General features: G+C 48.2%; 1 long non-coding RNA gene across 1 annotated transcript; it reads right to left on the reverse strand.

The window, feature by feature from the left end:
• Window positions 1-933: 933 nt before the first annotated feature.
• On the reverse strand, window positions 934-11,698 carry LOC143836729 (uncharacterized). Its single transcript, XR_013230690.1, has 3 exons — window positions 11,662-11,698; window positions 7,895-8,199; window positions 934-1,764 (listed from the first exon to the last, which is right to left on the reverse strand). It is a non-coding gene; the product is annotated as an uncharacterized LOC143836729 (long non-coding RNA).
• Window positions 11,699-12,935: the final 1,237 nt, after the last annotated feature.

The raw sequence follows: 12,935 nt of genomic DNA on the forward strand, positions 1-12,935 counted from the left end.
AGTTGATTACAACACAAGTTGTGTCTTCCAAGGTATCATGACGGAGACCGGGATCTGAGACTCATTCCATTGGTATTAAAATTTATAGAGATCTATGAAACTTAACATTCAACATAACGATTATTTCAAACTCACATGCATCAAACTGCTAAGAATCTGTTTTATACCCACAACTAACAACAAGAGAGAAGTTAACTGATGTGGTATATAAAAGTAGTCTTTGTATGTTACCAGATTTGTTCAGTGACCCGAATTCCCTGAAGGATTTAATAAAATGGTCCTTCAGAAACTACAACACATGGGGCTAGATATTTTCTGTCTGGTTGGTTACACAGGAGGAACATACAGTTAGGAAGCAAATAATTAAGAGGTTGGAGGATGTGAATGCTGAATCCTTAGCCTCAACAACTAGTGTATGCTAGGAAAGCAAAGGTGATTGTCAGCCACTTTGAGCTCCTTCGGGTAGAGAAAAGTGGCATATAAGAACCAACTCTTCTTCTTCTTCTTGTCCTCCTTCTCCTTCTTCTCCTTCTCCTTCTTCAGTAGTGCAAAATATCGTAGCTCAGCTGTGTACAAGATTATATACCTTTCTATTTATTATCATTATTATTGATGATGATGATGATTTTTTAGCCCACCCTCCCCTATTGTCTGAGGGCAGGTAACAACAAAGTAAAAACAAACAAAATAATATAAATTTCATAAATTAAAACACTTATATTCTATAAAAATCTGTCTCCTTAAAAACCTTACTTGGGAGGGAGGGGTGGAACAGCTCCATCTTGCAGGCCCTGCAGAGCTGTTGAAAGTCCCGGAGGGCCCTGATCTCACCTGGGGGTGAGGTTGCCAGCTCTGGGTTGGGAAATACCTGGAGACTTTGGGGGTGGAGTCAGGAGTGGGTGGGATTCGGGGCAGGGAGAGACCTGAGTGAAGCGTAATGCTATGGAGTCTACCCTCCAAAGCAGCCATTTTCTCTTGGGGAACTGAATGCTGTCACCTGGAGACAAGCCAAGGCCAAAAACATGTGTATTATATTCTTTCAAGCCTATTCAGTGTGTCAATTCTTGGCCCCTGCATCAACAACTGACTCTGTTTCGATGGGTCAAGGAGTCTTTAAAAACTATTTCTGATGTATCCCTTTTATGGGGGGGGGGAGGTTTCATCAGCCTGTGCATTCCACACCAAGGTCTGGCTCTGTTTGGCTTTTCATCCCAAAATGCGTTGCAAAAGACCCCTGGTTCGCCCGGCCCATTTCCAGACTGTTAGGCTGAAGGCGGCCACTAGAGGGCAGCCAATGCTTTCCATGTTCCTCCTTCCGGCCAAGCTGCCTCTGTGAAGCTTCTCTCCTTGAAAAAACACTGAACTCCACCCGAACCTGGGACATCAGCAGCAAATCAGGATTAGGGGGTCAGTGATGCCAGGAAGCTCCAGGAGTGAATGACCTCGGCGTGCCGCCAACTCCTCACTCAGCGGGAGCTGTCCAAAGAGCGAGTAATTCACCAGCCGGGGTCAAAAGCCAAGCTGCTGTCCAAAGGGGGACAGGCGACCGCTTGCACAGGAAGGGAAGAAGTCAAGTCAACAAGGCTGGGATATTAGGTTTAGCCTGCAAGCCGTTTATAGCCAGGTCAGGTTAGAGATAGCCAGTGGCGTGACGGGAATCCAAATGATAATCAGGATCCTCAAAAGGGATTGTAGCTTGCTCTGCTCTCCCACTGCAAATTCTGCACCGTGTCTTGCTTTACCATCAGGGGTCACAAGCAACAGCTGCAGCAAAGGAGAGAAAAAGGGAAAGGGCAGAGACAAGATTTTATTGCAACATATAAAAGTCCTAAGCCCGGATCTCAAACATTCTGCAACGAACTGGAGTCGACATTTCTCTCTTGTTTTCTTACCTGCGTAAACTGGCTCTTCGCCACATATACACCAATGTAAAACTCCCCGGGCAGTTTAGAGCTGGTTTTTTTGTACCTCGCTTTTCACTACCCAAGGGAGTCTCAATGCAGCTTACCATTGCCTGCTCTTTCTCTCCCCACAGCAGACACCCTGTGAGGTGGGTGGGGCTGAAAGAGCTCTGAAAGAACTGTGACTGGTCCAAGGTCACCCAACTTTGGTATACACTCGACATCAAGGGGGGGTGACTTTATAGGAGCAAATTCATCTCACCCCTCGTCTACAAATCGCAGCCCAAATCTCTTTCCTCTCCCCGCAACAGACACCCTGTGAGGAGGTGGTGGGGCTGAGAGAGCCCTAATGTTACTGCTCTGTGAGAACAGCACTATTAGGACTGCAATGAGCCCAAGGTCACCCAACTGGCTGCATGGGGAGGAGCAGAGAATCAAACTCAGCTTGCCAGGTTAGAGGACGCCACTCTTAACCACTACACCGGCTGGCTAAAGAATAACCTTAAAATTGAAGTACAACTTCCAGTTATCTTCTCGTTCACTCCCAGTTTGTAATCATTTAATTTTTCAATGTATAGCAGTATGACAGGTGCACCAGTTATGAATTCGTTTCATCCCACCTCTTCAGATAAGTACATATATTCCCTTAGATTAGGGATTCCCAACCAGGATTCTGGGGAACCCTGGTATTACGCAAGAGCTCTCCTGGGGTTCCGTGGCTTTCCAAGAAGTTCAGATGGTCTCTGACCTCACTAGATGACACTGGAGCCCCCTTCCCCTGTTGAGCTACACGCCTGGTCTCTTTCTCCACATTGGAAATGGTCAATGACCGACTGATTGATTGGCTGGTTCACATCTTACTTCTGCGCCCACTTCTCTGAAGGAGCATGGCACCATTTTTGGGGGTCCCCAAAGCCTGAAAAATATTTAAGGCGTTCCTCCACCATCAAAAAGTTGAAAAAGTCTGCTGTAGACCTAAGAACTTCAAAGGACATCACTTCAAACAGGACGTGGACAAAATTGAGAGGGCTCAGAGGGGAGCAACGAGAATGATTCAGGGCCTGTGGAACAAGGACTATCAGGAAAGGTTGAGGGACTTGGAAATGTTCAGCTTGGAGAGCAGGAGGTTGAGAGCGGACAGGATTGCTGTCTTTAAGTATTTGAAAGGTTGGTATTTTGAGGAGGGCAGGGAAAGGTTCCTGTTGGCAGCAGAGGAGAGGAGCTGCCGTAATGGATTTAAACTACATGTAAAATGATATTGGGCTAGATATCAGGGGGGAAATTTTCAGAGCAGTTCAGCAGTGGAATGAGCTGCCTAAGGAAGTGGTGAGCTCCCCCTCACTGGCAGTCTTCAAGCAGCGGCTGGACAGATCCTTCTCCTGGATGCTTGAGGCTGGTCCTGCATTGAGCAGGGGGTGGGACTAGATGGCCTGTGTGGCCCCCTTCCCACTCTAGGATTCTATGAGTCCAGTTCAGCAGTGGAATGGTCTGCCTCAGGAGGTGGTGAGCTCCCCCTCACTGGCAGACTTCAGCCAGCAGCTGGACAGATACTTATCCTGGATGCTTTAGGCTGATCGTGCGTTGAGCAGGGAGTTGGACAGGATGGCCTGTATGGCCCCCCTGTAACTCTATGGTTCTGTGATTCTAAGCCTTATACAACAGGGGTAGTCAACCTGTGGTCCTCCAGATGTTCATGAACTACAATTCCCATGAGCCCTGCTGGCAGGGGCTCATGGGAATTGTAGTTCATGAACATCTGAAGGACCACAGGTTGACTACCCCTGTTATACAGCATTCAGTTGTAGTACTTCCGACATACAGAACTCCTCTAATGATTTTAACTGCAAAAGCGCTTCAAGACGGTAACCATCCGGGTGACATGTTGCTGTCAGATCTCTTCTATCAGAGCATGCAATTTCGTGGCAGCCCCACTCTAAGTGCTTTTAGAAGCCCACCAGGCTGGCCTCCATGGGGCTTCTATAGAGCACTTAACTTGTTGTTGCAGATGACGGCGACAGCAAGCACCAGCCTTGGCGTAGCTTTCAAGAGGAGGAGGAGGAGGGCAGCCCTCAGTGCAAATGGGGAAGGAGGCAATTTATGGCCTCCGGAATCCTGGCTCAGCAAGCTCTCTCTATGAATATTAATGTCTATTTGGGGCTCTGGGTGTTTATTCATCGCTCACGTGGAGAAGCAATTGGATTATATTTGAAATTGGTTAGAGTCAAACATGATTTTCCAAGGCTGAATCAGAAAACTGGTTCCCCATTATACTGAGAAAACGGAAAGGAAGGACAAAACAGGCGTTCTGTTTGCTACTCGTTTTTTTAATGCATGGTTTTTCGGGGGCTAAGTTCTCCTTGTAGCAGTAAACCCACCCCACTTCATGCCGGCTCTCCTCTCTCTCTGGAAGCACCCTGCCATGAAAGAGCTCACAGCAAAAACAGGATGCACTCATTTATCCCCAGAGCCTGAACCATTTCTGCAAAGGGTCAAACTGTGCGTCGTCTCCTGCCCGCAATTGTGGGATAATACGTTGCACTTTTTGGCCCCTCCACACTATAAAGCCTTCCCACTCTTTTATGCTGCGGAGTAGCGCCTTCTCCCTTCCTTACGAGTGGGGAGGGAGGAAACACAAGAGAGAGCAACGCGCTCTTTACTCACTGCTCCCCGGCCTGTCAATCTCTGCAGGTAACCAATCCCCTCTCAGTAGAGGTTTGTGGGTCTCCAAAGTTCCCCCGAGCACATATATTTTATTAATTTTTAAATTGAAACCTATGCATGGCAATGTGTATCCATTACCACGGAAAATACAGCACAGAAAAACATCCAAACGTGGCCAGCCAGCAGAGGGCATGGCGAGGGAGGCAGAGGCAGTGGCAACTTGGACAGCGAGGTGGCAGCAGAGGCAGCAGCTTGGGTGGTGCCAGCAGCTTGAGCGGGCAGGCGGACGGGCAGGGGGACGGGCATTCTGCTGGTGCCCAGCTGCCACTTCCACTCCTCCCGCTGGAACTTCCATCACCCACCCTCCTCCCCTGGATGCCTTGGACCACTGCCTCCTTTGCCCTGCCAGGCTTTGCAAATTGAGCGGGGACACAACGTGGCGGGGAGGGTGAGCTGAGCACAAGCCCTGTGGGCAGCGCTGGCCAGGAGAGGGTCTAGGTAGCCCTCTAGGATCCTGCAGCCCCCCACCCCCAACTACGAGCTGCCAACCCTCTGTGAGCCAAATAGAGTGGCGGGGGCAGGCAAGCAGAGAGTCTTCTCCTTCTCCTAAGCACTCCCCCCAAACCAGGCAGCCACCCATCTCCCCTCCCCAACCCCTCCTCTCCCAGTCTCTCCCCTGGCAGCCCCCCACCCCCACCCTCCCATCCATCCCCAAGGGCCAGCAGCAGCAGCAGCAGCAGTGGCAGCAAATGCAGCAGTGGCTTGGATCAGTGGTCCCCAACCTTTTTATCACCTGGGATTAGTCAATGTTTGACAATTTTACTGAGGCCCGGGGGGAGGGGAAGGTAGTCTTTTGCCGAGGTACGTCACTGCCGCTGCCGCATGAGCCCCTGCTCTGCTTGCTTTCCCACCGGCGCCCCAAACTTCCCACCACCCACTGGGGGGCGCTGCCAGCAGCAGCTGCGCAGTGCCACGCCGAGGGGGAGCCCCAGCCATGGCGGCCGCCGGAGAGCACCAAAGGTGAGTCAGCGGCAGAGGGGCAGGGCAGCCCCCGAGGCAGCAGCCGGGGAGGAGGGCGAGGAGGAGCCGCGGCCCAGTACCAACTGATCTACGAACCAGTACCGGTCCCCGGACCAGAGGTTGGGAACAGCTGGCTTGGATGGCTTCTTTAGAAGTGGCAGGCAGGAAATGGAGAGGTGAGTGTGGGTGTGAGGGCAGGCCAACGCTAAAGACACTATTGCACGTTTCCCCCTCCATACGGTCTTATCCCTAGTTGCTTACTCGTTGCTCGTGGATGGAACGCACCATAGAGGGTGGTAAATCCAGTTTCCTGCTGGAAGGGACTCATGGGAATTGTAGTCCATGGACATCTGGAGAGCCACAGTTTGGCCCCCCCTGCACTAACTACACCAAACTACCTGTACAGCAGGTGCCTGTATAGTCCGTTCACCGACTTCTGTGGTGCTAATGGAAACAAAGAACATTTGTGTTTGTGTCGCAGCAGCCCTTCAAAAGTGTGCTTCCCTTCACTGGGCAGAGTTTTCTTCAGCCTTGCGAGTTTTCTTCAGCCTTAGTTGTGTATCTGATCGTAGTCTTGCAATAAGCTTCTTACGATACCAGCTTTGCTCAATTCTCTGCACACAAAGTCCAGAGTGGCCTTCTCCTCTTTCCTTCTGTCTAGGTACTTGAGCGATCGCAACATTTTAATAATCTCTTTGTGAGGTTGCTCACTAATGCAGTTTCATGGGCTGTGGGCATGACAAATCAGTTGCATGTTGAACAATGCTCTAAATCTAGAGATGTCAGCCTCCAGGTGGGACCCAGAGTACCCCAGGAATGATAGCTCATCTCCAGACTAGAGAGATCAGTTCCCCTGGAGAAAATGGCTGCTTTGGAAGGTGGAGTCTGTAGCTTTATGCTCCCCTGAGGTCCCTTCCCACCCCAAATCTCACCCACTCCGGCTATAACTCCATAGTCTCCAGGTATTTCCCAACCCAGAGCTGGCAACCTTACGTGGGACCTGGGAATCCCCTGGAATTACAGCTCATCTCCAGACTAAAGAGACCAGTTCCCCTGGAGAGAATGGATGTGGGTTTAGAACTGTGGAACTGGGCTTGATCAGAGAGTTTTCTCTAACTAGAAGGGAAACTTTAAATACCTGAGGGAGAAAAGGTGTTCCAGACCCAGTTCTACCTCAGGGGATAACTTCAAGGATCTGAAGTTTTCCCATAGTAATAAAATATGCCTATCTCTTTAAAAACTAACACTCAGTTGGAGGAAATCATTTTGATGTGCTGCGAATAAAGTCTGCCTCACACTTTATTATTATTCTGAATCTTTTATTTTATGTAAATGCTCCATGGAGTTTAATAAAGTTCTGCTTTTTCTGGTTAAACCAGCCTTTCTTAACTTCTTTACCGTTGAGAAACCCCTGAAACATTCTTGAAGCTTTGAGGAACCCCGGAAGTGGCGCCATCAGGCAGAATATGGTTGGGAAGCAGAGCTGTGGACACGCCCACCTGGGCCCCTCCCCTACCCACCCCCTCCAGCCCCATCAGTGGCCATTTTGGGAAGCACTGGGTGTGGTCTTATCACCTGAGAAATGTTGAACAAATTTTTAAAAATATATTACAATTAATTAACTCCCACCCATTCGGGAAACCCTTCCAGGGCCATCAAAAAATCCCAGGGTTTTATGAAACTCTGGTTGATTAAGTCTGGGTTAAACTCTCGGGAATCCAGTGATCAAAACCCCAAGGTCAAATTATATGTCAGAGGGAAGACATCATAGCCAGCCCTGCTGGTCTAAAGTCGTGTTCTGTTGAGGGCTCTGGGAGCTCCAGAGGTTCATGTCCCAGATCTGCCTCCGTCTTGGGGGTTCCTTCTGTCTGCCCTGTACAGTCATTTGATGTGTGTGGTGTCACTTGTCTTCCTGGGAGTCTTTCCATCTTGTTGATGTGAAAACATCTTATGCAGCAGCCCTACGGAAAATCTTTAAGGTATGCAACGGAAAACCGTTATGGACGTAATCGTCGACGGGCAAAATTAGAAGGACGTGGAGACACAAGTGGTAAACATCCAGGAGGCCGGGCATGAGGTGTGCGCTTCACTTGTGAGCCATTCTCTGTACGGTATGGCCACAGGCAGCAAGCATCATGCTCCAGCCTTGCATCGGGGTACCTCTGTTATTTTTTCAGACAATTTCAAACCTTTAACAACCTTCCGTTTTGTTGCATGGAGATATTTAGTTTGGTGTGATCATAATTTGTTATTTAAAGAATAGAAACATTTTACAGACAAAAATTCCGTGGAACAATGTTGTTTTCACGTACATCTTATGCGATAATCCGATTCTCGTCATTTTTTGGAGAGTTCTGAGGATCCCACAGCAGGATTCTATACAAATCATCTGAAATTCCACCCCCTGGCTTTTCCAGAGGGTCCTGGTTACCTCCTCTGGCATTTGGAAACCAGCTGGCCCGCTCCATTTGAGATCCCGTTCTCAGCACTTGGCTCCAGCAGGAATATCGCATGCAGTGCCATCGAAATTTATGAGTGACAAATTAGTTTTGAACGCCAAGCTCTGTTTCTTCTCCGTCTCCATGGTGAGAATGGCTTTGTTGCCTAGGTGTTTTACCTGTACAAAGGCAGTTATAATCAGCAGTGTCACACCGTTGTTTTCTTTTTATACGCATTCAGAGCAAAGTCACGTTTCCACTGCAATTACTACGTTGTGCATAAAGTGGCAACTGCTGACATTTTAAAAATCTGCTTTGCATGTTGGGCATGCACACAGGTATAAGCAGGGAGCATGGTGTGCTCATATATAAAATAGACTAGAGATGCTGGCTACAGAAGGTATGTCTAGAAAAGCAGCCCTATTTTTTTTTAATCCTTTGGCAGTTGGATTTTCCTGTGCAAAACAGGAAAATCTGCTTCTAAAGTGCATTGAATTATCCAACATGTGAAGGCTGAGCCATTGATCTAAATGCAAATGGAAATTTTGATTTAAATGCAAATGCCAGCATCCGTCCCATAAACTGGGGCTGTGCTGTTTGCTATTTGGTTTGGGAAGGTGAAAGAAATACTTAGCCAATAACGCTTCTTTGTTTTATACGGGACATAGTTAGAATCACAGAGTCATAGAGTTGGAAGAGACCTCCTGGGACAGTAGCGATTACAGATTAGGGTCTGGGGGAAAACACATTCAGATTCCCCACTCTGCTTTCAAGGGTCAAACACTTTCCCGGGAGTAAACAACGGCGTCTTTAGGGTATGGCAACCAGGGCTTGTGTCCTGGGTGCCATATTTAATTGTGGAGCACTGGGCCCCATCAAGCCCTCATGGACAGTGGGAACAGCGCACCCCGACCGGCCCACATCCAGCAACACCTGCTCTTGGTGGGTGCAGATTGACTCAGCACTGCCAACCATGGGCAGCCTGGCCCCCGACACCAAAGACCAGAGGCTGGGCACAGCAGCCACCCGTGACGGTGCGATGTTTCATGGCTACCTGGCATGGACGTCCGATGGCTACCAGACACGAATCCCCGCAGCCTTCCCTCTGGCATGAGTGTTGGTGTGGGCTGCCCCTCCAATGACTACCAGTCTTCTGTCCCACCTTCCTGATGACGGGGACAAGCTGAGCCACTGGTGGCCCGAGACAACTGACCCCTCTACTACTGGCCTAGGGAAAGGTTTGGGACAGCGGGCACTGGGGATGGGGAGCTGGTTCGTGAGCAGATGTTTTTCTGTCTAGGCCCAGGCCCGCCCCCACGTCACTACCCGCTTGCCCCCGGCACCAAATGCAGTTAGTGTGCCACTGGGCGTAGGCACTACTGAATAGCTTAGCCGGATCTTGTCAGATCTCAGGGGCTACGTAGCACTAGCCTTTGTTAGTATTTGGATGGGGGACCAAGGAATTTCAGCGTCACTTTGCAGAGGCAAACCACCTCGGTTAGTCTCTTGCCTGGAAAACCCAGTAGGGATTGCTAGAAGTCTGCTGCAACTTGATGATACTATAGAAGAAGATGGAGAGCTGGTTTTTTATATCCTGCTTTTCACTACCCGAAGGTGTTCCCAAGCGGCTTACAAACTCCTTTCCCATCCTCTCCTTACAACAGACAACCTAGAATTAAGCGAGGCCGAGAGAGCTCTGAGAGAACTGTGACTGGCCCAAGGTCACCCAGCTGGCTGCAGGCGGAGGAGGAGTGAGGAATCCAACCCATTCTCCAGATTAGAGGCCGCTGCTTTTTAACCGCTACACCAAGCTGGTTCTCTCGAACACGCAGGATTCTGATTTGGTCTGCTTTGTGATATATGGCCTGTTTTTCAACTGTTCTCAAGGAGCAGAGTCAATCAACGGGACATCATGGACTATGGAAGTAAACAAAGAAAAGAGATCAGTCCAAAAATGCGCTTGCCTATTTCCCTCCCTTTGCCCAGCTCCGATGTAAAACCGGCAACCTTTACTGGAAACAAGAGTCTGCAACATTAGCTAAACCATTGTTCTGCAACACAGCATGTATGCATATGTACACAGTGTGTGTGCTCTTGTGCACAACTAGCTCTATCCACTCTGGATAGCGCCTCATTCCCCAAGAAGTCTTTGGGGAATTACAGCTTTAAGTGCTGCCAAGCTTCAACTGACTTACGGCGACGCCAGCAAGGGGCTTTTGAGAAGCAGGTTGTGGTTTGCCGTTGCCTTCCCAGACGGTCACCCATCCAAGTACCGAGCCTGCCTAGCTTCTGAGATCTGGGCTGATTCTGCACTTACTTTTTTATTCCGTTGTGGATCCTGCTGAATTCAGATCGATTTGAACTCAGGTTTTCCTCTATCCCGCCCTTCAATTGAAACAGAAAGTGTTCTGCATGTGATTAGGGAAGCTCAGAAAGGGGGGGGGGAGCCAAGCGCACAGCGGAGGAGGGGGAATAAATCCAAGAGGAAAATCTCTGCTGAGAGAAGTTAGGGGTTCTGGAGCTTCTGAGAGAAATTAGGGCTTCCCCTTTAAGCGAAGCCTTGCAACCTGGGAATGAGGAAGCTTTTGAACTGATTTCCTGGCCAATCAGGGTTTTTCTACAGCGTTGGAGGCTCGGCAGCAAGTTATTTCAGGGGAAGCAGGCAGCTGCACGCTTACTGATGCTGATTTTTCAAATATCAAGGGTTATATCCACTCCAGGGTCAGGGGGAAAGGTAGGGTCACTCCGGATTAATCCTGCTTGTTGCAGATGAAAAATTTAAATCTCCCAAAATCAAAATGGAAATCGCATTCTTTGTAGACGGCAAGGATTGAATTGACCTGGGACTGGAATAAAAGCTCGTTGCTTTTATGAGACAGGGGCTGGACTATTCAGAATCACAATCAGAATCAATTTATTTACGGTCTGCTGAGCAGTGAATTCTAACAAACACAATTCCACAATACATGTTGAGATTGTAACAATGTGGCACTGATTATTAAAGGCGGCACCATTCCACCCTCCCTCCAGAATCTGCTGCATTTGCTCTCCTTGTATCCTCCAAGAACTAGCACCTGGATTTGCGCAGAAAAGCACCCAGCGAGAAATGTTTTCTTATAATGACCATAATAGCTTCAAATGTGGGGATTAAAATCCTTCTTCTGTCTAGGATGTGTTTATAAGCAGTTTAACTGCTTTCCCACGGAGGGTCAATAATGCCAGTTTCATGGGGGCGGGGAACCCCATGTTGGCCTTTCCTCTATATTTATAGTACTGTAAAGCAACTGGCTGTGTAAATAGCTTTTGTCGTGGGGTTAGTTCCCTGCTGGCACTTGGCAGAAGGCTTGGCAGCCATACGAGGGACTCTTGGGTAAATGGCTATAATTTTAACCTTGTTCTCCCCCTTTCCTTTTGCAGGGCGAAAATCTTGCGCCACATTTGAATGCATCCGCATGAGGTATCAGGTACTGTCATGAAGCGCCGAAGAGTTGCACTTTGGGTTACCAAACTCCAGGCAGGGCCTGGTGATCTTCCGGAATTACAGCTGATCTCTAGACTACCAAGATCAATTCCCCTGGAGAAAATGACAACCAAAATCTTCTTTAATAGATCAGAGCCAGAATGTGTTCTGGATAAAGTACCTTGCATGTTCTCCACGTGGGTCAGGAGGAAAGAAACTGGCTCTGCTCAAAGGAACTAGAGATGGTCACAGCAATCTGGAAAGAGACCAGGCACCTTGAGACTGTGTATGGAAGTTGGCAGAGAGAGCAGAGCTTAAAGAATAAAACAGTTGTACTTATGAAGAGAGACAACTATGTAGAGATAGAGGAGCGAGGCCTAACTAAAACTGTTGCCGGTTGCCGGCAGTCATTCTGTTGTTCAACAACTGTTCTGGAGGCAAGCAGGAAGGAAGTGTGCTCGAAAAGCAGGAAGTGTCCTGCCACATACACCCAGGCAACACGATCACTGGACCAAAACATGTCAATTACACCATTTCAAGTTCATTCACTTGCTTTCAAGTTCATTCACTTACTCATCAAGATTTTATATGTCATTAAATGCCAACAGTGTCCTTCTGTTCTCTACCTAAGGCAAACAGATCAAACCCTATGTCAAAGGTTAAATGGACACTAATCTGACATCAAGAATCACGAGAAACGTGTAGGAGAACCCTTCAGCCTTCTAGGACATTCAGTGGGAGACCTCAAAGGAGCTGTTTTATTGCAAAGGACATTCAGAAATAGACTAGAATGGGAGATTGGGAGTTACAGCTTATTACAACACTCAGGACATTTGAAACCCCAGGGCTTAACAGAGACATCAGTTTCTTATCTCACTATACATTCTAATAGATTCAAGTGGGTAGCCCTATTGGTCTGAAGCAGCACAACAAAACAAAATCAGAGTCCAGTGGCCCCTTTAAGACCTTTAAGACCAACAAAGATTTATTCAAGGCGCGGGCTCTGATTTTGTTTTGGTATACATTCTAATGTCATTTATCCCTCACATCTGTTTGTAAACTCCTTTATTATGTTGTATGCTAATTTGCTGTTATTCACAAACCTCACCAATTGCCTCCATCCAATCTTAGCTATATTTATTGCTCAGTTACTTTTGCATCCTGACTCTAATTAACCCTTCCTGATAACACATTCAATTTCTGGCTCAGTTCAGCTACTCTTGTATCATACTAAGGCCCTAATAAAGAACTCTAATCACTACTGGTGTCCATTTCCACCTCTGAACCCATGGATTTAATGTTTCTCCTCCCCAAAACTGCCCAGAGTTGGCAACCGTAGAAGAAGGTGATGATGAGGAACTAACTTTCCCAAGCAAATGGGGTCCCAACTGGTTCAGGAACACAGAACAGGGTTGGGGGAGCTCTAGACTTTTCCACTGCCCCATTTTCTTGTGC

This window comes from Paroedura picta, chromosome 4 (genome assembly GCF_049243985.1).
Source record: "Paroedura picta isolate Pp20150507F chromosome 4, Ppicta_v3.0, whole genome shotgun sequence".
NCBI lineage: Eukaryota > Metazoa > Chordata > Lepidosauria > Squamata > Gekkonidae > Paroedura > Paroedura picta.